The 26,960-nt window shown below is 42.4% G+C and overlaps 1 protein-coding gene across 4 annotated transcripts in view; it reads right to left on the bottom strand.

The window, feature by feature from the left end:
• The window catches only part of LOC118814897 (serine/threonine-protein kinase PAK 3), a 68,126-nt gene extending 41,471 nt beyond the window's left edge, over window positions 1-26,655 (bottom strand). For all 4 annotated transcript variants that reach the window (XM_036580759.1, XM_036580761.1, XM_036580762.1 and 1 more), the window contains exon 1: window positions 26,473-26,655. The gene's annotated coding sequence lies outside the window, so the exon portion shown is untranslated. The remainder of the gene's footprint in view (window positions 1-26,472) is intronic.
• Window positions 26,656-26,960: the final 305 nt, after the last annotated feature.

Raw genomic sequence — 26,960 nt, 5'->3', positions numbered from 1 at the left:
GCCTCTCTCTCAGCAGGAGGCTTCCCATAGACAGAGAGAGAGGGGGGGGGGAAATATACATAAAAAGAGAGATAAAAATAGAGGCGGAGAGATGGAGACAGAGGTATAAATAGAGAGAGAGAGACAGAGAGAGAGAGAGAGGGAAGGGGAGAAAGGAAAAAAGAATAAAGAAAGGAATTGAGGAAGAGAAAGAAAAGTGGGATAAAAATAGAGGGCCGGTGATAGAGACAGGCAGAAAAAGAGAGACAGAAATAGAGGGAGAGAAAGGGGAGAAAGAGGGAGAGAGATAGCGACAGAGGTAGAAACAGAGAGAGGGGGTGACAGAGAGGGAGCGGAGGAGGGGAAAGAGAGAGAGAGATTTAAAAGAAGGGAAAGGAAAATTAAAACAGAAATAGAAAGAGAGAGGGGGAGAGAGGGAAAACAGAGAGAGAGAGAGAGGAGAGGGAGAAAGGGGGAGAGAAAAGAGATGTAAACAGAGCGAGAGAGCTAGAGACAGAGGTAGAGAGGGAGGAAGATACTGTGATATGCGGGTACTGATATTGTGATTGAGCGTTGCCGCGGTTACGTAAGTGGGGAATTAGGGTCAGGTGAGTTTGTGGCCGTCAGGTGACAAAATCTGCCTGAATTCACATCAACAAACATCACGTCAGCAGCTGCAACAGAGCGTGTGGTGTCAGGCGACAACAGGCCGAGTTAACTCTACAACACAAACCCGCCTGACTGTGTTTAAGGTCACGATGACATCATCGCGCCTCACGTGTCACAGAGCGCAACGTGGGCGACCTTACGTGGTGTCCCAGGGGGAACGCTGAGTTCCACTAGAACAGGGATGCCCTTTTTACGGCCTGGGAGGATGTTTGTTTTTGCCTGCCGGAACCTCTAAGGCTGAAAGATTCAAAATTTCAAAATAAATTGAATTGAATTTAAATTTTCAAATTGCCAGAGCTGCATTTTTTTTTAGCGCCTACATGATCGACATGCCAACAAGTTTTAAGGCGGGGGACATGCAACCTAATAACGCTTTAGACGAGCCTGTAGATGAGTTAGACCAATCAGAAGCAACCAAACACTCGTGTGCTGTGACATCACAACCATGACTAACTGGCAGTCGGGCACTACACTTAACATTCAAGTCTCAAGCCTCAAATAGTGGACATGCTGATTTTCTTGGCCAAAAAATTGATCTTATCTATAACTTATTTTATGTGACTACTGTAAGAGCGCCCCCTGCTGTTTATCAGAGCGTCGCCGCTCCACAGTTTCAGTCTCCATTTCCCAAGCGCTTTAGCCGAGCGCGCTAACGTTACTCCTCCTAATAAACAGACACACGTTCAGCTCCGTCTCCTCATTATTCACCACCATCACTGTAATATTTCATCATCAACATTAACACACGAAGGTGATCAGAGGGGCGGTGGAGATCGAGTCTGCAGCGTCTGAGATCTTTAAAACGCAGAGTTAGAAAAGAAAATCATCTCACAGTGAAAGCAGCGTTTTACAGTAGAGATAAATGGAGCTCATTATGCTGGTAGTGAACTATGCTGCTGACTCAGCTGCCTAAAAACCATAGAAACAGACCTTAAACAGAAGTGAGGACCCTGTTGGGGTTCATCCTAAAGTTAGGACAGGATTTAGGAGGTTTAGTCTAGTTAGGATGTTTGTGTGATGCTGTTTTCTTATCTGGAGTTCATGATGAGATTATGAAGTTAGGAACTGTTATTCTGTAATAGCTACTGTCTTGAATTCAGTCCGTACTGAAGTCGTCATGGAGACTAAACAGATCAGATTTCAGAGTTAAGATGTTTCTGTAATTCGGCTGCCGGACGTCCAGCTCACAGTCCTGGTCAGACAATTTGCCCAAATCGATCAGCCCTACTAACCCCACTGCCTCACTCGATGAGAGAACATATTTTTTCAGTATGTCTCAGTTGTTAAATTCTTATTTTCCTTTTAAAACTAAACTAAAAAAAGTATTTTAGTAACAAAATATTATGTAATTTTATAAAACATTTTTTATCTCATTATAAAAACATACCTGCCGTCTTTAGTTGTAAATTGTCTTTTTTGCCCCTCCACCCACCACAAACTTTGAACTCTGACCAAGTTAAAAAGTTTGTGCACCCCAGAAGGGAGCTTGCAACACTAGAAAAGAATTTCCAACCTCGGACGAGGAAACTCAACTGGGAACTCCTACTTGGAAAGTCGGCAAGGTGTCAACAGTACCATGTCGCCAAACGTGTCTTGGATGATTAACATTTTGAAAATTTTTCGTTTTTTTTCCAAAACTATTCTTTCTAGAACATTCCACAGCATTCCTGGGGCTGGAGGTTAAACGTCAGTAGGCTAAGTGGGAATGCGAGTGGGAAGTTGGATTATCCTAAGCTGCTAGCCTACAATTAACGCTGAGCTGTCTGAGTGTGGGTGAGGCTCGATGGATCCACGTTCTTCAGCTTTTCCTAATCAGCAGGAAAGTGTATTAACTCCTAAGCCGCGGCGGCTAACGCTGGGCTGCGTTCGTGGTGGCAGAAGGAGTTAAATTGGGCCGGAGAGCAGCTTTGGTTTATCCGAAAGGCACGATGGAAATTTTTAAAACAGACAGTTTGGGCGCTCAGATCTGACTGGGTCAGCTGCGCTTTAACTCGCTGTGAAAAACCACAGAACACGCAAATCTAACCACCTCACAGCAACTGACGTCTGTCTTAAGTCATTAAAATGATATGCTGCTCTCATGAACCACCAAGTGAACTGAGAGACGAAGTAAGAACCCGGTTCTGTTTAAACTGAAGGGCTAAACGATAGAACGCTAAACAGGCTAAAAGATGCTAACAGGCGCCATTATTCAGTATAACGCTCTAAACTAAGCAGTCACTGAATGAATCACAGTAAAACTATGATGTTAAAGGTTTATCTGTGTTGTTAGTAGATTTGCCTCAAGTAGATTTAAACCCAGGGTGGGAAAACAAAAGTGTGGCACTGTTAGCTTGATGCTAACACAACACAGGAAACCAATTAGAGCCTCTTGTAGAATTTTGCATTATAATTGTGGTGCTAATTTGAGCAGAACTGCTTTTTAAGGTGAAAGTTTCTGCATTAAACAACTAAATATAATGAAATGTTCATTATTATATGACAAACATTAAGATAGCTAAGTTGGCACTGTAGCCATTTTATCACTTGTACAGCCATACATACCAACATTACAGCATTAAAGTATTAAAATAATATGTGTCAATACAACATTGACAACATGTAGCCTCGAGCTACATCAGTAACGTCAAGCTACTCGATAACAGAGACCGAAAGTGACACACAGAGCTAGCCAGAAATGCTAAAATGGCTAAAGACAATTAGCCTTTCATTCTGATTAGCCTATCAAGTTTATCCCTCAAGAAAAAACTACACCAATCTGTCCTCATAGTGTGAGCAACACACAAAATATACACACCGGGGATGGGCGATATGACAATATCTGGGTCATTCTGCAGAAACGTCCACTTTTCTATCTGTCCATAGGAGTCACTGGTGTTACCGATCCTCATTGGTGTTACACATAATAAAGGAACACCAGAGACATTTTTAATGAACAATGCATTTCATAAAACGGCTGCTACAGAGCATCAAACCACATGTTGTCAATCATGGAATATCCACTAAAATATGGAATTTAATCCATTTGTGTTCTATTTTTCCACAATTACCTCAGAATAAAGTCGGTCACACCAGTGACTTCAGCTAAAAGCTTCATATGAAATCATGAGCTAAATGAGAAAATCTCTGATAACTGAAAGACACAGTGGACTCACCATGAGCTTTTCTTCATAGATCCTCAGAAAACAGGTGAAAGGAAGTCGAGCGATGTCATCAGTGTGACTTTTATTTCAAAATAAGAGATTTTTTGTTACACAGTAACACCAGTGACACGACTCCTGGGGACAACTTTCATTATATATTTTATAATATTTATTTGGCATTTGTTTTCGTTATGTCATTTAAATCGTATATTTCATAGTCATGTATAGATTATTGCAGTTAAAATTACAGAAAAACATTTTTTACTTCAAAATATGGCCTCAGCCTTCACACATGGCTGTGAGGACGAGCTCTTCTGTGGTGCTTGGAATTCAATATGATTGATTTATAAACAAATATTGCTAAATTGAGGCTCAAGAAGGGGTAACTGTTAAAATAACTTATTGTTTTATTTTTAAAACATAAACAAATTGTAAACCTAACATGTTTTTTAAGTGTAGAATGACCCATACATTGTTATCATGATAAATTACGTCACAATACAATAAGCTTTTCTGAACATATCGTGTGTATCAGTACTTGTAGACACTGACCAACTGCATAAGTCATTATAAAGAGAGCAAAATTAGTCCCATTTAACTACATTTAGCGCCAAATACTGAATAAAAATCAACGTGTTCACAGTTTTTGATAGTATTTTTTAAAATGTGTCTCTACTGACTCTTTTTTCTCTGTTTCAACTGATCAGATGTCGGAAAAAAGTAAATAACGTGACGTATCGTGTATTTTATAAATAAAGTATCACAATATTATATTCTTGCCATATCGCCCACCTCTAACACACACTTCAAAAAATAGTTCCTCAAGGGTTCTTTAGTAAAGAAAATGGTTCTGTATAGAACAATTTGCATGATTAAAGGGTTCTTCACATTGTGAAAGGGTTGGAGAATTGATGGAGTGTGAGTTGTATATGGATTTATATAGAACCATTTTGAAAGGGTCTCATATAGCACCAAAAAGGGTTCTTCTATTGTTACGATGTCATGTTACACCTTAGAAGAACCACTTTTTGAAGAACCATTTTACCATGCAAAGAACGGTTCTATACAGAACAGGCTTTATAGAACATTTTCCATCAGTCTGAAGAGCCCTTTCATGATGCAAAGAACCCTTTTATCATGCAAAGTGATCTTTGAGTGTTCACGGTTTGAAACAGAACCATTTTCCATTTACTAAAGAACCCCTGAAGAACCATTTTTTGAACAGTGTAGTTGTAGCACACATTAAAAGTAGGTATTGTGATATAAACTGAACTGGTGGGTCAGTGTGTGTCTGTGCTCCTTATCCTACTGCAGCATAAACCTCTGACCTATTTACAGCAGAGAGAGAGAGAGAGAGAGAGAGAGAGAGAGAGAGAGAGAGAGAGAGAGGAAAGAGGGACAGGAGGTCGAAGAATGCAAAGGAATCTGACGCGGAGAAACAGAAAAAAGAGAAAAAAGACAGGAGGAGAAAGAGATGAATAAAGAGGGAAAAAAAAGAGATAGGATAGATGTAGGGTAGATAGATAGACAGACAGACAGATAAACAAAGAGACACAGACAGACAGACAGACAAACAGATAGATAGATAGATGGATGAGCGGACGGCCAGACAGACAGAGACATAGATGGACAGATGAACAGATGGACGGCCACAGATAGATAGACAGACAGATAGATAGATAGACAGATAGACAGTCAGACAGACAGATGGACGGTTATATTTAGTAATAAAAAATCAGAAAACTGGAGAAGTGCCGTGAGAGTGGTGTTATATGGTGTTATAATGGTGTTATAATGGTGTTACATGCATGAGTGCATGAACTGGCCCCACTTCTCCTAGTCTTTTACCTCAATTTACACGCGTGGATGGAGAGAGAGAGAGCGAGAGAGAGAGAGAGACAGAGAGACAGAGAAAGAGAGAGAGAGGGGGATGGGGGGGAGGTAAATGTATAGGTTTCGTTATCGTTATCAGACGAGAGGAAAGTTTAAATAAAAATGATCATTATCAGCCCAGAAGTCCCATCTGGGTGCCTCCTGAGTTTTCTCTTAGATCTGTGAGGTTAATTTAGTTTCTCTCTCTTTCTCTCTCTCTCTCTCTCTCTCGCTCTTTCTCTCTCTCTCTCTCTCTATAAGCTTCCACAGTTTATTTGAGTTTAATCAGTGAACGGACAGTCATACAGTCAGTAAAGCACTGATTAACTAAAACTACAGGAGTAAACAATTAAAACAAACAATAAAGATTAAATGAAACAATATTTTTAGCTATTTTTAGCCCTGTTAAATTCGGCCACAACATTTTTATATAAAAACTCCCACATAAAATCATCGGGATCTGTGATTGATCAGGATGCTCATTTGCATACTGATCCAGGTAAACAAAACCTTCACGAGGAAGTGCGGCTTAGAAGAGGGGACCAGGCGCGCAGCTCAGCTTCACCTCCATTTATACTCCACTTTTCAGGGAAGAATTTAAATATGAACGTGATTTGATATGCAAAAAGATGCCCCACACTTCCTTATTATGGCTTTAAATCAGCCCGAATTTAATTTCGGTTCGAGCTGAAGTCGTATGTATCGCATTTTACTCTTAATGCGCTCGAATGAAAACCATGAATCAGAAGGACAAACAAAAGGCATCAGCGTAAACCGGCACATCTCGAACAGCAGCAGCACGAACACAAAGAGGAGAACATCCAGATAATACTCATCTAACCAGCTTTGGCCATAATGTGATTTTTATCATTTTTAACAGCTCACAAATCACAAACCTTTATACCCATCAGACACATACCCATCTGAGAAAAGTGTACTATAGTATGAGTAATAAATACTCACGTTTGAAAGATCTGATGTGTTTCCGTGTGGAGATATTGAAGGTCAAATTTACTTCAATGCACAAAATTTTACTGTTTATCTGGAAATAGAGCAAGCCATCAAACGGCAAAGACAACGTCTCTATCATCTGTGTCCAGGTAGTTTAAACACACCTCAAACTAACAAATAACCCCTGAACATTTCGTCTATTTACGTTCAATAATTCAAAAGTTATGACTTTTCAAAGATAGAACTCATTTAAAGGCAAAAATAAAAAAAAAATTAAGGTCACGGCCACTTTTTAAGGCCTCTATATCTCAGAAACCAGTGAAGACACAAGCCTAAAGTTCGCTACACTATCTACTGGACACAATTACTTTATTTCCTGAAAGTATTAAACAAATCTGAAACTGCCAGCCAGGTTTTTTAATCTAAAATCTGATTTTTTTTCTGTGATTTGAGGTTCATTTACCCATAAATAAGTGTATAAAATAAACTACAAGAAACCACATAACTGAGTCTATCAGAGATCCCTGAATATCTCCACTCGCTTTGAACTCACTGTACAAAAATGAAGGCATGGAGTTAGCATAATGCTAACTGTGGAGGTATAAGCTTCCATTACTTGTTAGCTACATTAGCTCTGTAGCTCCAGTGCTAACGAGGAAGCAGTTTTCAGGCACCAAACCTGTCTCAGCTGATTGGCAAGGTTGTTGGGGTCCACCGTACAGTCCTGCTGTTATTACCACCCTCCATTAACCTCTCAAGGTCACCACAAAACCAACCCTCTCTCTCTCTCTCTCTCCCCTTCTCTCTCTCTCCACTTTCTCTTCTCTTTCTTCTCTCTCTCTCTCCTTTACTCTCATTCTGCCCTCCCTCTTTCTTCTTTCTCTTCTCTCTGCCTCTCTCAACATTAACACTCTCTCTCTTCCTGTTATCTCTCACTCTGCTCCCCCCCTCTCTCCCTCTCTCTCTGTAAGAAACAAGGGTGTTCTTTGACTGTTAAAACACAGCTGAGAGTCACAAGACACACACACACACACACACACACACACACACACACACACACACACACACACACCGCTGGTGAGGTCAGTGCGAGTTTATAAAGTTCGCTTCACTTCATCTTCAGCTGATCTGGTGTTTAGTATCGATATAAAAGTTGTTGATGCAGCGATAATCGATGTATCGGTACAGCTGTGATGCTGACAGTGAGGAGCAGCTGATGACTAACAGTGTGAAGATCACTGAGCAGAAATAAAACAGGCTTATAAACAGAGCGAAATAAAACCGGATTACAAAACAGTGACACTGAGCTAAACTCAACAACAGGCCTGTCGCTCAGTCACACTGCCCAGCGCAGAGACCAGACAGGGTCTGCACTGTCTGCATTCAGTTACTTTATTTATATACATACACATACACACATATATCTATATATTTATAGGCTTTATTCAGCCGCACTCATTGCTAACAGGTGGATAAAATTTAACACATAGCCTTGCAGTCTCTGAGCCCCAGTGCACAAAGCAGCTCCATAAAGGCCTGACTGGGTGAGTTTGGTGTGGAGGAACTTGACTGGCCCTCACAGAGCCCTGACCTCAACCCCATCAGACACCTTTGGGATGAACTAGAACGGAGATTGTGAGCCAGACCCTCTCGTCCAACATCAGCGTCTGACCTCACAAATGCTCTTCTGGATGAATGGGCAGAAATTCCCACAGACTCTCTCCGGAATCTCGTAGAAGCTTCCCAGAAGAGTGGAAGCTGTTAGAGCTGCAAAGGGGGACCAGCTCCATATTAATGCCACAAAGCTCAGTTTTCATTGCAAAATTAACACTATAACACATGTAAATCTGTATATATATCATTGCTGTCCAAAGAAAAACATGCGTCTCCATTTTTGTCAATTTTTATTTTTCTACATCATTTCAACGTACCAGCTGTCCTTGTGCGAAAATTTCATGATGAATGGACCAATAGAAACGCTCTAAAACCACTTGGAATAAATTCTCTTTACATTAACTTACACTGGCTGTGTTTACGTGCAAAAATCTTCGGCAATCCGATTGAATACTCTCCGATTATAGATTTAGACTGAGGTGTTAATTCTCACTCTATTAAACAATCTGGTGGAAAATCTCCATTTACATGCTCACTACAAGTAATCAGATCCAAAGTTACGCGCATGCGTGGAGAACCACTTAGTGTAGACGTTACCATGACTGCGAACATCAAGTGAGTCCAGTAAGAGTGAGATGAGCAGCAGTGAGCAGCGCTTGTGTTTTTAATCACTTTAAAATGATGTCAGACTCAGGAAAACGTCCTTCACATGTCCTTATTAAAGAAGGCCGAGAGGAAGACGTCGTGTTCTGAGACACATAAGCTGGACGTCTGTCCCACCGCCGTCTTTTAAAGATCAGAGCATAAACTTCGTCTCCTCTGCAGACCAGTTTCTGCTCCGCCATGTTGAACGGTATAAACTTTCACTATGACGCGACGAACATGATCAGAACGGACTTAAACTTTCTGATAGGGAATGGAATCAGATACAGGCGTTTACACGGATATTATTCTTCTATTTAACAGATTATTTACAGGATTACCCACCTCGATCAATTGGACAGATATTGTATTCCGAATGGCCTCAATCAGACTAGACTATTCCGACTGAGGTGTTAGTCGGATTATTAACGGATTATTAGGCTGCATGTAAACGTGGCTTTTGTAAGGTAAGAGTGTTTCTGTCTTCTCCTGTAAAGATACTATTTTGGACATACTTGTTTTAGACTTGTTACAAACCTAATATGTATCACACCCGTGATAAGGTTTGAAGTGCTGTGATATACTGGAGCTGGAAAGCGGTGCAGGCCGGGAGAACCGCGCTGTAAAACTGACCTCTAAAATGTGCCACAGTAAACCTGTCTGAGGAACGAGGACGGGAACATTTCGTCTACCGGAGCTGGAACTCCCCTGGATGAAGAACTGAACTTTCAGTCTGAAGGGTTGGTTTTGGAGCCTAAAGGCCTCCTGACTGACCCCCCTTAAATTTGTGAAATACGTCGGCCTGAATCTGCTTTATTTTCTGAGATGCACAGGCTTTAAAAAGTGAGCACGCATTTCATTCCTTAATTGATAGTTTGGCTCAAGAAGTCAAGAAACCAACTTCATATCTGGTACATCTGTTAACTGAAATGTGCTGGATGGACGGATGGATGGACAGAACTTCGCTGATCCTGTTACAGCAGCAGGAATATAAAAACACAAACACTACCTCTGGAACAGTAAGTTTACAGGAGAGGGCAAAAACATTCTTAACTTGTAATGTAAGTCAATGTAAAGAGCTTCTCCCCAAGTGATTTTGGAGCATTTCTATTGGTCCATTCATCATGAAATTTTCACACAGCATGAAGGCGCCTGCCATGTTCAAATGATGTAGAAAAATAAAAAATTGAGATGCATGTTTTTCTTTGGACAGCGTCAATATATGAACTATTCACCCAAAACGATGTTGGGTAAGCTGTATAAAACTGAACAAGGACATAATAAATGGCAATTAAATCACAAATTAGCAGGCAATGCATTTTTTCCAAATGTACAGTAAGTTTACTGTGACAGAAGTGATGAATACCAACATTTCACAGGTCTAATGTACTTCAGTGTGGAGACATAGAGGCCGAAGTCACTGCAATGCGCAAAAAAGTCATTTTTTCTGTATTTTCAGCAAACCATAACATGACAATCATCCATCTCTGGATCGTCTATTTTGGTGGGTGAACACAGCTCAGACCAAAACACAAGTCCTGAAAATGTAATGTTTCTTGCATTAATAGTTCAAAAGTTATGACTTATTAAAGTTCACCTTTTTCAGTAGCACTGAAAAATTAAAGCCAGGCCGGCTTCTGAAGTCCAGCACTGTAAAAATACAAACCCAAAACCCCCCAACTGTAAAGGATAATGCCACCAATTTTTTAAAAAATCCGGTATAATTCTAATGTTGAGATTAAAGTCATTCAATTCAAGAGAATAAACTCAAAACCTACAAAGAGAACATATGAATCTCCGTCTCTCTGGAAACTGCAAACTGAAAAACAAGGTGGGCTCATTTAAACCCCCAACACGCCGTGTGCTAAATTAATAATAGCATTCACCAGCACACCTACACGAGAGAGAGAGAGAGAGAGAGAGAGAGAGAGAGAGAGAGAGAGAGAGAGACCAGGAGATGGGGAGAGGGGGAGAGGGGGTGGGAATAGATAGAGATAAGGAATTAATGATAAGGGAGAATAAAGAGAGCTGGAGAGAGAAACAGACAGAGACAGTAAAGAGAAAGAGTGAAAAAGAGAGAGAGAGAGAGAGAGAGAGAGGGAGAGAGAAAGAAGAGAGAGAGAGAACTAGAGGAAAGGAACGAATGATTAAGAGTGATTAAAGAGAGAGCTAGAAAGAGAAATAGACAGAGAGAGTAAAGAGAGAGAAACAGTGAGAGAGAGAGAGGGAGAAACAGTGAGAGAGAGAGAGAGAGAGAGAGAAACAGTGAAAGAGAGTGGAGAGAGAGAGAGAGAGAGAGAGAGAGAGAGACAGTGAGAGAGAGAGAAACAGTGAAAGAGAGTAGAGAGAGAGAGAGAGAGAGAGAAACAGTGAGAGAGAGAGAGAGAGAGAGAGAGAGAGAGAGAGAGAAAAACAGTGAAAGAGAGTAAAGAGAGAGAGAGAGAGAGAGAAAAACAGTGAGAGAGAGAGAAACAGTGAAACAGAGTAAAGAGAGAGAGAGAGAGAGAGAGAGAGAGAGAGAGAGAGAGAGAGAGATAAGGAATGAGCTGAGTGTCTGTTCTAGCTAGCCTGTCCGAGGGTGACGAGGGTGAACTCTGAACCTCTAAACCCTCTTTAGTTCAAAAACACAGCAGTTCACACAGCACAACTAGCATTTCTGATGGTTTCGGTATTAAACAGCCAATTCTGCCCATGTTTGTAGCCACAAGACCCACCTCCACCCACCACTCCAAAAAGGGGAGTTCAACCAGCAGAGCCCCTGCGTTACAGACTCAGTTATGAGGATGCTCGCCTCCTGCTACGGTTTGGATGAAATGAATCAATAAATGAAGAAGTTTACTGTCACCACACTCAGCTGCACACACACGTTATTGATCTGAAGGGCTAAATGAGCTGTTAGAGTAAATAACCGAGTGTGAAACAGGCTGAATTATGAAGAACACCGTCATCTGATTATCTCACACACACACACACACAGCTAATCACACGCTCCGCCTGTGTGTGCGCAACAGGTTTATGCCACATTGTGGGGACCAAAACATGTTTATACACTCACACTGTGGGGACCTTTCTTCCTCATGGGGACCTCAAGCTGGTCCACTCAATGTAAATCATTAAACTTCAAAGTAAAAACATGTTTTAGGTTTAGTTTTTCACCAAATTATCGCTTTAACAGCCTCCGCAACCCCCCCAACCAGCGCCCCCACCCCACACACACCGGTACCCACATTCAAAAACTACAGAAGAATAATCAAACACTAAGTCCACTCACTGACTGGGCCTGAATTGCTGAGCTAGCACTTCACCACCAACCACAGATCTTCCAATAGAAATGTACACTCGACATCAGTCTGTCTTCCGCAGCCTGTAGGTGGAGCCATTCAGCAGAGCTTGCCTGCACTCGTCAAAACGTTTTTCTCTGTTTGATAAGGTACATACGGTCTTGTAGCATCACTCTCGAGACCCCCCTGGGACCACGGCCTGACACCCAGGTACAAGAAACCCGCCCCACTTTGTTTTTCGAGGCGTGAATGAGTGTAATATTTTATATTTTCCAAACTCAGCGGTGTCTGGCAGTCGGAACGTAGCATTTAAGGTGGATCCAGTAAATGTGAACAAACAGCTGCTGAATAAGTGGCCAAATTCAGCCCTGAAGAAATCCTGTTTACAGCCGGACCTGCAAGCAAGGCTGACAGGTTCATCTACATACTGCTCAGCTCTGTTTGTAATATTTTACACAAAAAAAAATCAGATTAATTTTGTTTGTTAAAAATGGTTCTTATTAAGAAGTGAAGGAAGCATAATAAGCCGCTGTTAATATACAATTTAGGTTTATTGAAGCATTTAAAATGGCCAACACACACACACACGCATATACATATATATATATATATATATATATGTTTCTGCTGCAGTCAGATGAAAAAAGGAGGTCTGGTGAAACTAGCCTAAGGCTACTGCAGGATGCTAACCGAGGACACCACTGTACACACAGACACACAATCGCACACAGAGTAACAGATGGAATCTGATCCTTCATTAACCTCGTACCATCACTGACTAACGGTACGAGTAACCGTCAGCTGCACACACGCAAACACTGCACACTGCACTGGACTCCCCTACAGTGACCCGCCCCCCCCCCATTAGCATAGTGCTAACTGCATGGATAACTCGTCACCTCAGAGTGTGTGGAGGTGTTCAGTGTCTCTAGTAGTCTTGATTATGTGGTTTCTGATACTGTGTGACTCACTGTTACCTATAAACACGGACCAAAGTACATTAGCATAAATACAGCAGCACTGAATACTGAACACTAAACACTAAAGACTGAACAGTGAACATTAAACACTGAACACTAAAGACTAAACACTGAACACTGAATACTGAACACTGAACACTAAAGACTGAACAGTGAACATTAAACACTGAACACTAAAGACTGAACACTGAACACTAAAGACTGAACAGTGAACACTAAACACTGAACACTGAACACTAAAGACTGAACAGTGAACACTAAACACTGAACACTAAACACTAAAGACTGAACAGTGAACATTAAACACTGAACACTAAAGACTAAACACTGAACACTAAAGACTGAACACTAAACACTAAAGACTGAACAGTGAACACTAAACACTGAACACTGAACACTAAACACTGAACACTAAACACTAAAGACTGAACAGTGAACACTAAACACTGAACACTAAACACTAAAGACTGAATAGTGAACACTAAACACTGAACGCTGAACACTAAAGACTAAACACTGAACACTGAATACTAAAGACTGAACAGTGAACACTAAACACTGAACACTAAAGACTGAACACTGAACACTAAAGACTGAACAGTGAACACTAAAGACTGAACACTGAACAGTGAACACTTAAGGCTGAACACTGAAGACTGAACACTGAACACTGAATACTGAACACTAAAGACTGAACACTAAAGACCGAACACTGAAGACTGAACACTAAAGACTGAACAGTGACCACTAAAGACTGACCACCAAAGACTGAACACTGAACACTAAAGACTGAACACCAAGGACTGGACAGTGAACACTAAACACTGAACACTAAAGACTGAACACTAAAGACCGAACACTGAAGACTGAACACTAAAGACTGAACAGTGAACACTAAAGACTGAACACCAAAGACTGAACACTGAACACTAAAGACTGACCACCTAGGACTGGACAGTGAACACTAAACACTGAACACTAAAGACTGAACACTAAAGACTGAACACTGAACACTAAAGACTGACCACCTAGGACTGGACAGTGAACACTAAACACTGAACACTAAAGACTGAACACTGAACACTGAACACAGCGTCCAAACTTCAGCTCATTCATGCTGCCGTGGTGACGACATAATCAATGAACAAATGGAGGGAAGATCAGATGTGCAGAAGTTGACCGTAAGAGAGCTCTCTCTCTCTCTCTCTCTCTCTCCCTCCTCCTTACCTCCTCCTCCTCTCTCTCTCTCTCTCTCTCTCTCCCTCCTCTTTACCTCCCTCTCTCTCTCTCTGCCTCCTCTTTACGGCCTTCTCTCTCTCTCTCTCTCTCTCTCTCTCTCTCTCTCTGAGTGTGTGTGTAAAATGGCCAGATGGTAGTCAATCCTCAGTGTTAATCCAGTACACACACTGAGGCTCTTCTAGCCCCTTACACTACACACACACACACACACAGACACACACACACACGCACACACTCACATACACACACACACACACACACACACACACCTACATTGTCAGGATATGAGGTCATACTTCTGTCTCATATGAATTATACCTACATACCTACATGTAGTCATAATGTGATCCAGATGTATTGTGTATAAATATACATATATCAATAGTTTCCAAAAGTAGCTTTTTCTCTCTGTCTTTCTTTCTCTCTCTCTAGTTTACCTACAAAGTCAAGACACATACACAGCCATACTGTTCTCACATTTGGTTGACCCAAAGAGAGAGAAAGAGAGAGAGAGAGAGAGAGAGAGAGAGAGAGAGAGACATATGAGACGACTAATGTGTGTGTATCATGTTTCCTCTCAGCTCTCTGGTTGTTTGAGCTCTATTCAGAACCTTGTGTGTGTGTGTGTGTGTGAGAGAGAGTGTGTGTGTGTGTGTGTGTGTGTGTGTGTGTGTGTGTGTGTGTGTTAGGCTTTGTTAACTTGGTGTAGATGATGCAATAGATCCCGGCTGTATAAAGTTACAGAGAGGAGAACCGCATGTGCAGCATTACAGTACTACAAATGGACCTGGTGACAATAAACAACTATTTAAAGGAGAGCTCCACCAGTTTTTCAAAATTCCCCCATGACTTAATGGATGAGCTGTAAACAGAGTGATTCAGAGTAGTTTGGTGTGAAATGGTTCAGTGTGGAGGCTCAGATTTCTTTACAGTGGTGGTGACAGAACTGGAAGATGGAAATACTGGTTTTATTAAGAGAGCCATAATGGAAATATGGCATTTAAAAGCTGTATTTGAGTTACAGCCGCAGAGTGGAAAACCAGCACTGACACATATGTGACGATGTATTTACAGAAACGCAGAAGAGCAGAATGTTTAGGTGACACACAGTTACTGTGCTAAGGCTGGCTTTACATGGTGAAACTTTCACGCAACTAATTGCATGATGCGAGTTGCATGCAACTTCATTCCCGTGCAACTTCACAGTTATACGAACCAATTCAGAAACAAAGCTGCATACAACACATTCAATTAGCCAAAATTAGCAGCTGTTCTTTTTTAATGCATCGTATCGTTACGCTATATAAAGTCATCTGTGACGTTACCAACATTTGCATATTTAATATGCAACATGATGATCGTTTTCAATCGTCCAATACAACATCTGTTTTTTTTTTTCTTGTCCAATAATCTAATGAGATCAATCATTTGAAATGATGTTGTTTGGCTGTTTCATGAAACTGGTTTCATGAAGTTGAGAAGCTTACAACTGTTGCAGCTGAATTTCAAGTAAATTGCAGGACACTTTACAGAATGCAACTCAACATGAAATTTTGTTTCATGTGAGTTTCAAGCAGCTAAAGCTTCACGAGCCTAAAATATCTGCATTTTATTCATTTTATGGTATTTATAACCCTATTATATTTCTATGTCATGCTAATCAAGATAGATTTAGCCCCAATGTCTATATTCTATGTGTTTATATATCAGAATCAGTATCAGCATCGGCAGATATGTACATGAAAAACATCAGATCTCTGTATTAGAACAGAATTGTCATATCGGCGCATTCCTAATTCAAACCAAGCGCCATCGGGGTTTCTTGCCCTCTATACCAGCAGACTGTTAAGACTGGGCTTAACTGGGCTTCAGGCTGGAACTATGGATGATCTGAATGGTCAAACTACAAAATGTGTTAATGGCATAAAAAAATAGTTGTGTTAATAATTTCTCACATTAATGCGTTACTAATGCGTTAACATTGATAAATATAGCTACTGATAAATATAGGGGCATAAAGCCCCCCAGCATTGGGCTGTGGAGCAGTGGAACTGTGCTCTCTGGACTGATGGAGCTCCATCCAGTACCTCTGGGATGAGTTGGAGTGCTCCAGAACTGACCATCCAACATCAGTAGCGGACCTCACTAATGCTCATCCAAATCCTCACAGCAATGTTCTAACATCTAGTGTAAAGCCTTCCCTGAAAAGTAGAGGCTGTTCTGCAGCACAGACTTACTACTAATGCCTTTATTTCAGAGGAAACACTGGAGTCTGCTGTACAGAAACCACAGTCAGTGTTTACAAAGATGAAAGTAATTTAAAATAAAGTCCTCTAATAAAAGCTCTAATAAAAGCCTTGATCCTGTATGAAGCCTCAAACACAGGTGCTTCTTTTATCTGTAATTGTTACAAACAACAATACAGCGCTGACACACCAGCCAGTAAAACCTGACTAACAGGAACCGACTGCGGCCTGTCAGCTGGAGCAGCAGTTTAGGGCTGAAACTCCCACGGCTGGGGTGGTGCTAACAGTGGTGTGGATGCTAACAGGGCTAACAGTGGTGTGGATGCTAACAGGGCTAACAGTGGTGTGGATGCTAACAGTGCTAACAGTGGTGTGGATGCTAACAGTGGTGTACTAACAGTGGTGTGGATGCTAACAGTGGTGTACTAACAGTGGTGTGGATGCTAACAGTGCTAACAGTGGTGTGGATGCTAACAGTGGTGTACTAACAGTGGTGTGGATGCTAACAGTGGTGTACTAACAGTGGTGTGGATGCTAACAGTGCTAACAGTGGTGTGGATGCTAACAGTGGTGTACTAACAGTGGTGTGGATGCTAACAGTGGTGTATTAACAGTGGTGTGGATGCTAACAGTCCTGTGCTAACAGTGGTGTGGATGCTAACAGTGGTGTACTAACAGTGGTGTGGATGCTAACAGTGGTGTATTAACAGTGGTGTGGATGCTAACAGTGCTAACAGTGGTGTGGATGCTAACAGTGCTGTACTAACAGTGGTGTATCAACAGTGGTGTGGATGCTAACAGTGGTGTACTAACAGTGGTGTGGATGCTAACAGTGGTGTATTAACAGTGGTCTGGATGCTAACAGTCCTGTGCTAACAGTGGTCTGGATGCTAACAGTGCTAACAGTGGTGTGGATGCTAACAGTGCTGTACTAACAGTGGTGTATTAACAGTGGTCTGGATGCTAACAGTCCTGTGCTAACAGTGGTGTGGATGCTAACAGTGCTAACAGTGGTGTGGATGCTAACAGTGCTAACAGTGGTGTGGATGCTAACAGTCCTGTGCTAACAGTGGTGTATTAACAGTGGTCTGGATGCTAACAGTGGTGTACTAACAGTGGTCTGGATGCTAACAGTGGTGTATTAACAGTGGCCTGGATGCTAACAGTGGCGTATTAACAGTGGCCTGGATGCTAACAGTGGCCTGGATGCTAACAGTGGTGTACTAACAGTGGCCTGGATGCTAAAAGTGGCCTGGATGCTAACAGTGGTGTACTAACAGTGGCCTGGATGCTAACAGTGGTGTACTAACAGTGGCCTGGATGCTAACAGTGGCCTGGATGCTAACAGTGGCCTGGATGCTAACAGTGGTGTACTAACAGTGGCCTGGATGCTAACAGTGGTGTACTAACAGTGGCCTGGATGCTAACAATGGTGTACTAACAGTGGCCTGGATGCTAACAGTGGCCTGGATGCTAACAGTGGTGTATTAACAGTGGCCTGGATGCTAACAGTGGCCTGGATGCTAACAGTGGTGTACTAACAGTGGCCTGGATGCTAACAGTGGTGTACTAACAGTGGTGTGGATGCTAACAGAGGTGTACTAACAGTGGTGTGGATGCTAACAGTGGTGTGCTAACAGAGGTGTACTAACAGTGGTGTGGATGCTAACAGAGGTGTACTAACAGTGGTCTGGATGCTAACAGTGGTGTCCAAGGGTCCAGAGCAAAAGTCCAAAGGTCCGGAACAAACTAGGTAGGTGTGAAAGCACCCTGAAACATCCCTGACTCAGTTTGATTTGTGGTGTACCGGTATAACGATTACAACAAAACTCTGAACTTTAAACCGCCCACTGCTGTGGGCTATTCACTCAGTTCAGTACACAGCAGCGTCAGCATGTATATAGCAGTAGTTGTATTTCGGCTCTTTAATGACCTCATAACTCAGAGGATCCGGCAACATTCGGATGAAAAAATGTCCGTATGGCAAAACGTATCAGCTTTGGAACATTTTTTCTACCGCATGGCGTAACAGCAGCGATTTCTGAGAGCAGCCTCCATTGTTCCCATAGAGAAAACCCGCTTAGACCCGGAGGTCCTAATATAGACATGACGCCACAGACTACAGGATTACAATACGACTTCAGGGGTCTATCTGACAGCAGCAAATGACGGCACAGCGAAACTCTGGGGCCTCACATCATGATAGAGCTTCATCCATTCTGATCTTCACCACCCAAAATGGAGTTAAGCCCCGCACACACGCGCACACACCAGCTGCTAAAACGCTTCGCCTGTCACACACCCAAGAATCCTCCTTCCATTTGGAAAAATCCCCCCCAAACCCTTCACACACACACACATACACTCTGCTCCCATTCCAAAAATCCAGCCACGGTCCAATGACACCCAAAAACGAAAAGCTTTATGTAGAAATGGGTAAAAAATATAATAAAATAAATAACGTAACACAGTGTTGTGCTAATAATTAAGTGTTTAAGATGTAAACAGAGTCATTCAGAGCGGTTTGGTGTGAAACGCTCCGTTCTAGATAATCTTACTGAGTCAGAATTGTTCACAGTGGTGGACGTCCACCTTTAAAGTCATCCAAAATCCATTCATGGTGGAGGGATACATAATATGCAGGGCGCTGTGAGGCAAAATAGTCCCCAAAGAAAACTTATTATTTCAGATTTTCCACTATTTTCCATCATCAGCATTCCACATAAACTCAGAAGACTCGTGTAGGTTCACTGGTGGTTCTGGAGAGTAAATAAAATGTCTATATTTGTGTTGTAGTCATGGCGACCCCTGGTTCCTATCACCACCACTGTAAAGACATCTGAACCACTTCACACCAAACCACTCTGAATCACTCTGTTTACATCTCAACTAGGGCTGATTTTTTTGGGAATTGAATACAATTTTCGATTCGCAGGAGCTGCTATTTTAATTATGGTCTACATTATAAACGAGTTTTAAGTGGGAACATGCAGCCTAATTATACAGAGATTGTGAACTGTTTGTAGATGAGTCAGACCAATCAGCTGCAACCAAACACCATGTGCTGTGACATCACAACCACAACAAGCCAGAAAAAGTTTGAACGCTAGTCTTCTTGGTACAAAAAAGGTGTGGACCTCAATATAGAGAAAACAATCGCAATTTAACTCACAATTGTAACAGCGGTCAGAAAAACCGTTCAGGCCTAATCTCAGCCACTGAATTATGGGGAAATTATGATGAATTCATGCTGAGATTGCAGACACAACCAATGAAACATGCGATATCCTGTCAGATATTTTAATTAATGGATAGATAAAAGTTAAAAAAGTACAAATAATACAAATATATATGTTATTTTATATATATGGTAATTACGTGTTGGCGTTGAAGAAGCATCGCTCTGCGCCAAATTGGCATTAATGGCATTTCTGATCACCAACGTCAATGTTCCATTAAAAATAATGGAACACCTGGTTCTGTCGCCACAGCGTAAGTGTTAATTTGCTCAGACAAGCACTAATATTAGAATAAATACCAATAACATTAACACAAAAAGTGGTGCTTTTATGTGTGTCAGTGTGTGTTCCTCTCCTCCAGTAAGCCCAGTATTATCAGTGGTTAAAATCCAACAGCTGCTTTATCTGATTAATAATTCATTATGTTATCAGGTGTTTATGGAACGTATCACATCTATGTGATGCTGGCAGCATCGGGAATACAATTTCCCTTTTCTTCCTAACAAAAAACAAATTCTTGCTACTTTTTACTGTCTTCATGTTTATTTATATGTTTTTTAATGATATGTAGGGTTTTTATAAGCAAAAACACACTTATTACTGAGATAATAATAAAGTAATAAATTAATAAACTGGGCCGTGAACGCGGCGTTTAATATGTTTTAATGTTCGCAGTTCCTTCACCAAATTATAGTTCCTTAACGAGCAGCTTGTTGCTACGTCAGAGTAACGAGCTCCGCCCACTCGCTGCTCAGCCGGCAGTTCGTTCTCCAGCTCCTTACACTAAATTCCCAAACTGTCATCACCACTGAGCAGCTTTTCAATCGGCAGCTGTGACAGAAGAACAGCTAAACAACCTGGAATCAGCCAGAAATTAACCCAACACCATTCGCCAAACGTGTAGTCTGATCTTCAGAGTCTGAGCAAATCAGACTGAGCCATAAAACTGCCGCAATATCAAGTTCAGCTCAGTTTTGTCAGTTTTTGCCAGATCAGTATTAATGTTGTTTTGTTCCAGCCAGTCTGTAAAGCATCTTACAGCCCGTTTAGTTTGGTGAATGGTGTTGGGTTCATTTCTGGCTGATTCCAGGTTGTTTAGCTGTTCTTCTGTCACAGCTGCCGACTGAAAAGCTGCTCATTGGTGATGACAGTTTGGGAATTTAGTGTCGTCTCATCTTCAGAGTCTGACCAAATCGGCTGTCGGTCAAATGTGATCTTAAAAGTGTCCGTTTTCTGTTTGTGGCAAAGTAAGAAGTAAAAACGTTCAAACGGCCTGAGCGTCTCCTACGGCTGATGTTATGGGGAAATAACAGCACAGTTAGAACGCTTCTCAACCAATCAGCTCGCGTGGCCGGAACTAACTGTTGTATAAATGGTGTTTAACAACATGCTTGGGTGCCTAAGACTTTTGCACAGTACTGTACAGTTATAAATATACATATGTATGAATTGTGTGGCGGATATAAGCTCTGGGCCAGACTATGGTCATTTACCAGCAATGTCTCATCAGTGTAACACAATATTCAGCATATCACGAATACTTCCTTGTCTTAGGAAAAGGCCCGCTGCTCATTTCAGACACATGAAAAACCTCAGTCTCACTTCAGCCAAGGATAAAAAGCGTCCACAGGGAAAACGGTACGACTAAGGAAGGTACAGCTGATCTATAGGTGGATCCAAAGCAACACTGCATTATGATTCCTCTATAGGATCAGCCATTAAAGTGAAGCCTACAGACGCTTCCACTGCTCTGCGATGTCTGTAGGCTCTGGATCTCATAACCGCAGGGGGAACATCTCCGCTTCTCCATCTGCTTTTACTATAATGCTAAAAACACCCCTGTTCACCTCAGCGCTCCTGACGTTGCTGCTGGAAGATTTCGAGCTCTTTATCTGCCTCGATCTCACCGTTCAATTGACAGCAGGCACACAGGAACGGTGAGAACTTGATCATATGGTCAATATCTCAACAAGTAAAACAACAGAGGAAACACAGTGTTTACCAACCTGCAGTTTAAGGTTTGACCAGTCAGGATGACCTAAACACATCTGGTACCATCAATCAGCCTGACCTGAGATGAAAACTGAAGCATAAAATCCCACCAGATTTCATATTGTTTCTCCAATAAAATGAATGTAAAGGGGCATTCCACCCATTTTTCAAAATTTCACAGAAGTTCGGAGAGGATTTTGGACTAACATATATTTTCAGATCTATTGATGGTGGAGGGGTACGCTGTGAGGAAATATAGTCCCTTATTATTTCAGATTTTCCACTATTTCACCGTCATCAACATTCCATATAAACTCAGAAGACTCGTGTAGGTTCACTGGTGGTTCTGGATAGTAAATAAAATGTCTAGATTTGTGTTGTAGTCATGGCGACCCCTGGTTCCTATCACCACCACTGTAAGGAAATGAGTCTCTACAATCAACCATTTCACACCAAACCACTCTGAATGACTCTGAATGGCATCTCAACCACTGAACTATGCATAAGTGTTAAAAAATAATCAGTAGAATTCCCCCTTATTTATCAGTAACGTCCTGTCAATAAAACACAGACATTTATAAGAAGGTTGTATTATATAATAATTAACACACTCCTTAACGAGAGTGAAGGTACTTTTATGTTTATGTACAGTGAACAGCTGCTGAGAGGAGAGAGATCTTTTACTACGGGCTCGTCGTTATGCTGCCGTGCTCGTTTCGCTTGTTAGAGCGAGAAAGAGGGAGTGAACCTGCAGCAAATGAGAGAGACAGAGAGGGAGAAAGAAAGGAAAGGAGAGCAAGAGAGAAAGGAAAGACAGGAGCAGGATGAAAGAGAAGGACAAGAGGGACGAGAGGAGCAAGAGAGAGAGAGGGGATGTGGAAAATGAAAGGCTGGAGAGACGAGGAGACAGATGTAGTTCCAGCACATTAATGCAGAGTCACACTCCTCTTTTCATCCCTCCATCCCACAATCCTCCACTGCCCCATCCCCCCGTCCTCCAGCACACGCTTCCAGCCTCTTCGCACACACACACTCGCATACACGCACACACACACAATCACACACTCACACACTCTGGGGGTGCGGTATTCATCTTCTCACATACAGACACACATACAATGCACTTACACTGTAACTAGGCTTGTATCCCTAAATGCAAGGAGTGTGTGAGTGTGTGTGTGTGTGTGTGTGTGTGTGTGTGTGTGTGTGTGCTGGCGGGGAGGGCGGTTCAGCCTCAAGGTGTGTATTGACTAGACAGCGCTGTCACACTGTCACACCCTCCCCCATCCCACAGCGCTGTAACTGACCCCCCTCCCCATCCATCAGTCTTATGGCAGTTTTCCACCTAGCAGCACCACAGTACCGTTACAAATTAGTGATACTCCAGCACGGATACCATTTCAGTATCAGTGCTCATACCAATACCAGCACTTAAATACCATATCAGTACCAGCACTGATACTGGCACTAAAATACCATAACAGTGCTAGTGATGATACTAATATTGGCACTAAAATACCACATCAGTACCAGCAGCAATACTGGCACTTTCATACCATTTCAGGACCAGTGCAGATACCAGCACTTGAATACCGTATCAGTACTGACACCCATACTGGCACTTCAATACCATATCTGTACCAGCACCAATACTAGCACTTAAATACCATATCATTACTGGCACTTAAATATTATATGAGTACCAGCACCGAAACTGGCACCTAAACACCATATCAGTACCAGCGCCGATACTAGCACTTAAATACCATATGTTACTGATTTTGGCACCAAAATACCATATCAGTCCTCACACTGATACCGATTCTGATACCTAAATACCATATCCGTCTCAGTGCAGGTACAAATACTGGCGCAGAAATACCATATCAGTACCGGTGCCAGTATATCAATACTGGCAGTTAAATACCACATGAGTACTGGTGCAGAGACCAATACTGGCACTTACGTAACATATCAGTACCAGCGCTGATACTGGCACTTAAAAACCATTTGAGTACTAGCACTGATACTGGTACTTCAATACCAAATCAGTACCTTCTCCAATACTGGCACTTTAACACCATATCAGTACCATTGCCGATACCAGTACCTAATTCCCCACACTAATACCGATTCTGGCACCTAACTACCATATCAGTCCCGCACTGATAACGATTCTGACACCCAAATACCATATCAGTACCAGTGCAGAAACAAATACTGGCACAGAAATACCATATCAGTTTCAATGCCAATATCAATACTGGCAGTCAAATACCATATCAGTACTGGTGCAGAGACCAATACTAGCACGTAAGTACCATATCAGCACCAGCACTGATACCAATACTGGCACTTAAAAACCATATAAGTACCAGTACCAGTGCCGATACTGGCATTTAAATACCATATCAGTACTGCCACCAATACTGGCATTTAAATACCATAGCAGCACTGCCACCAATACTGGCATTTAAATACCATATCAGTACCAGTGCCAATACTAGCACATACATTTACGGCATCTGGCAGACGCTCTTATCCAGAGTGACTTACAGTATGATCATTTTACACAGGCTGGAGAAGGTTGTGTTAGGAGTTTTGCCCTTTTATTGGTATAGTGTAGGGTGTTTATCTAGGTGGGGGATTGAACCCCAGTCTACAGCGTAGAAAGCACAGGTGTTACCCACTACATATCAGTACCAGTGCCAATTCTGGCACTTAAACACCATATCAGTACCAGTGCAGATGCAGGCGCTTAAAAACCATATAAGTACTAACACCGATACTGGCACTTCAATACCATATCAGTCCCCGCACTGACATTGATTCTGGCACCCAAATACCAGTCCCAGTGCAGATACCAGTACTGGCACCGAAATACCATATCAGTTTGATGCCAATATCAATACTGGCAGTTAAATACCATACCAGTACTGGCGCAGAGACCAATACTAGCACTTAAGTACCATATCAGCACCAGCGGTGATACTGATACTGGCACTTAAAAACTATATAAGTACCAGCGCAGATACTGACACTTAAATACCATAATCAGTACCAGCACCGATACCGGCATTTAAATACCATATCAGTACCTGCACAGATACTGACACTTAAATATCATGTAAGTATCAGCACCGATAATAGCACTTAAATACCATAATCAGTACCAGTGCAGATACTCGCACTTAAATACTTTATCAGTACCAGCGCCAATACTGGTACTTAAATACCATATCAGTACCGCCACCACTAACGGCATTTAAATACCGTATCAGTACCTGCACAGATACTGGCACTTAAATACCATAATCAGTACCAGCACCAATACTGACACCTAAATACTATAATCAGTACCAACACCGATACCAGGCATTTAAATACCATATCAGTACCTGCACAGATACTGGCACTTAAATATCATGTGAGTACCAGCACCGATAATAGCACTTAAATACCATAATCAGTACCAGTGCAGATACTCACACTTAGTACCATTATCAGTACTGCCACCAATACTGGCACATAAATATCATATCAGTCCCAGCACTGATACCAATACTGGCACCTAAATACTATATGAGTACCAGCACCAATGCTGCCACTTAAATAAGTTTCCTCTTTGTCTATCCCTCTCTCTTCCTATCTCTCTTTCTCTCTCTCCTTTCTCCTCACCCTCTTCCGCACTCTATTCCTCTCCCTCCTTCTCTCTTTTTTCTCCTCTCTTCCTCTACTCCCTCAACCCCATCTATCAATCCCTATCTCTCTCCCCCCTCTCTCTTCCTCTCCCTCTCTCCGCCATATGGAGTGTAGCACCTCTAAATGGTCAGAAACCCCAGACAGCCTCGACTCTGACCATGCAGGAGCGCTGCGCCTGCGCTAACTTGACAGAGGAGGAAAAAAAATCAATCATCCCGTGAAAAAAAAAAGAAAATGCAGTGAAAGGCCCAAAGCTAGAGAAGCGCTAGGCTAACAAAGAGCTAGCATCCCTCCATCCATCCACACATTTATCCATCCAATGCTACATCCATCCATAGTTCTTTCCTTCCATCCCTCCAGCTTTCCATCTATTCAAGAGAATGATGCTAAGAAAACATCCATTCTGCTCTGCGCCCCCCCAAAAATAGCAGCTGCCTCTTTTCCCCACTGCAGCTGCCTCCATTCTCCCCCCCATCAACAGAGGGGCTTTATGTATATCTGAATGAGGAAGCCTCTTATTCGAATTCTCCGTTCCACCTTAAATGGTGCAGCAGTTACATTCTGTCACCTAAGGCGACAGAATGTAACTGCTGCACCATTTAAGGTGGAACGGAGAATTCGAACGAGAAGCTGGCGAATAAGAAGCCTCGTCGCACCTAACGCATCAACACAGCTGCCCTCTCCTCCCTCTCATCCCCCCTTTTCTTCCCTCTCTTCTTCCCCAGCCAGGCCTACCTAACGCTGCGAATGATAAAAAAACAACAAAAATAAAACAGAAGCCACAAACGCAACACCCCTGCTCTCTTCCTCTCCTCCTTCTATCCTTCCTTCTCTCCCTCCCTCCATCTCCCTCTCCTCTCCCCGCTCTCTCCCTCTCCCTCCCTCCTTCCCTCCTTCTCCTCCACATAAGAGCAGCGCCTTACCCGAAACATATCCTGACATTGTCTGCCCGCGCGCGTCTGATCCTCCGTGTGTGCCCTGCGCTCATCCTCGTGCCTGTAAACGCGTGGGGAACGTGTGCGTGTGCGTGTAGTCCTACAGCGGGCGGCCGCGCTCCATTCTCCGCTCACAGATCCGTTCCTGACCCCCGCGAGCGTCGCTGGAGCTCCCTCAGCCTGCCTGCGCTCATCCTCCGCCTGCTCGCTGTTCCCTAGCGCGTGACGTCACGGCGCCCTCGGAGCCCCGTTGGCCGAGACGCGGCATGCTAATGAGGGCAGCTGCTGGAGGGGCCGGGCGGTGGGAGGAGGCCCAGCAGGGTCGATCTGCTGGTTCACAGGCTCGGAAAATGAGCCAGCAGGGCCTGTTTAGGATTTCCGTGTATTACGGAAGTCCAGAGAGGCCATGAGCTGCCATAATTTTCTAAATTGTTATCTTGAGAAAACGAGTTAATCATCTCGTGATCATCTAAAGA

The sequence above is a fragment of the Colossoma macropomum genome, unplaced genomic scaffold, assembly GCF_904425465.1.
Source record: "Colossoma macropomum unplaced genomic scaffold, Colossoma_macropomum, whole genome shotgun sequence".
NCBI lineage: Eukaryota > Metazoa > Chordata > Actinopteri > Characiformes > Serrasalmidae > Colossoma > Colossoma macropomum.
This window is presented reverse-complemented; position numbering and strand designations above follow the sequence as displayed.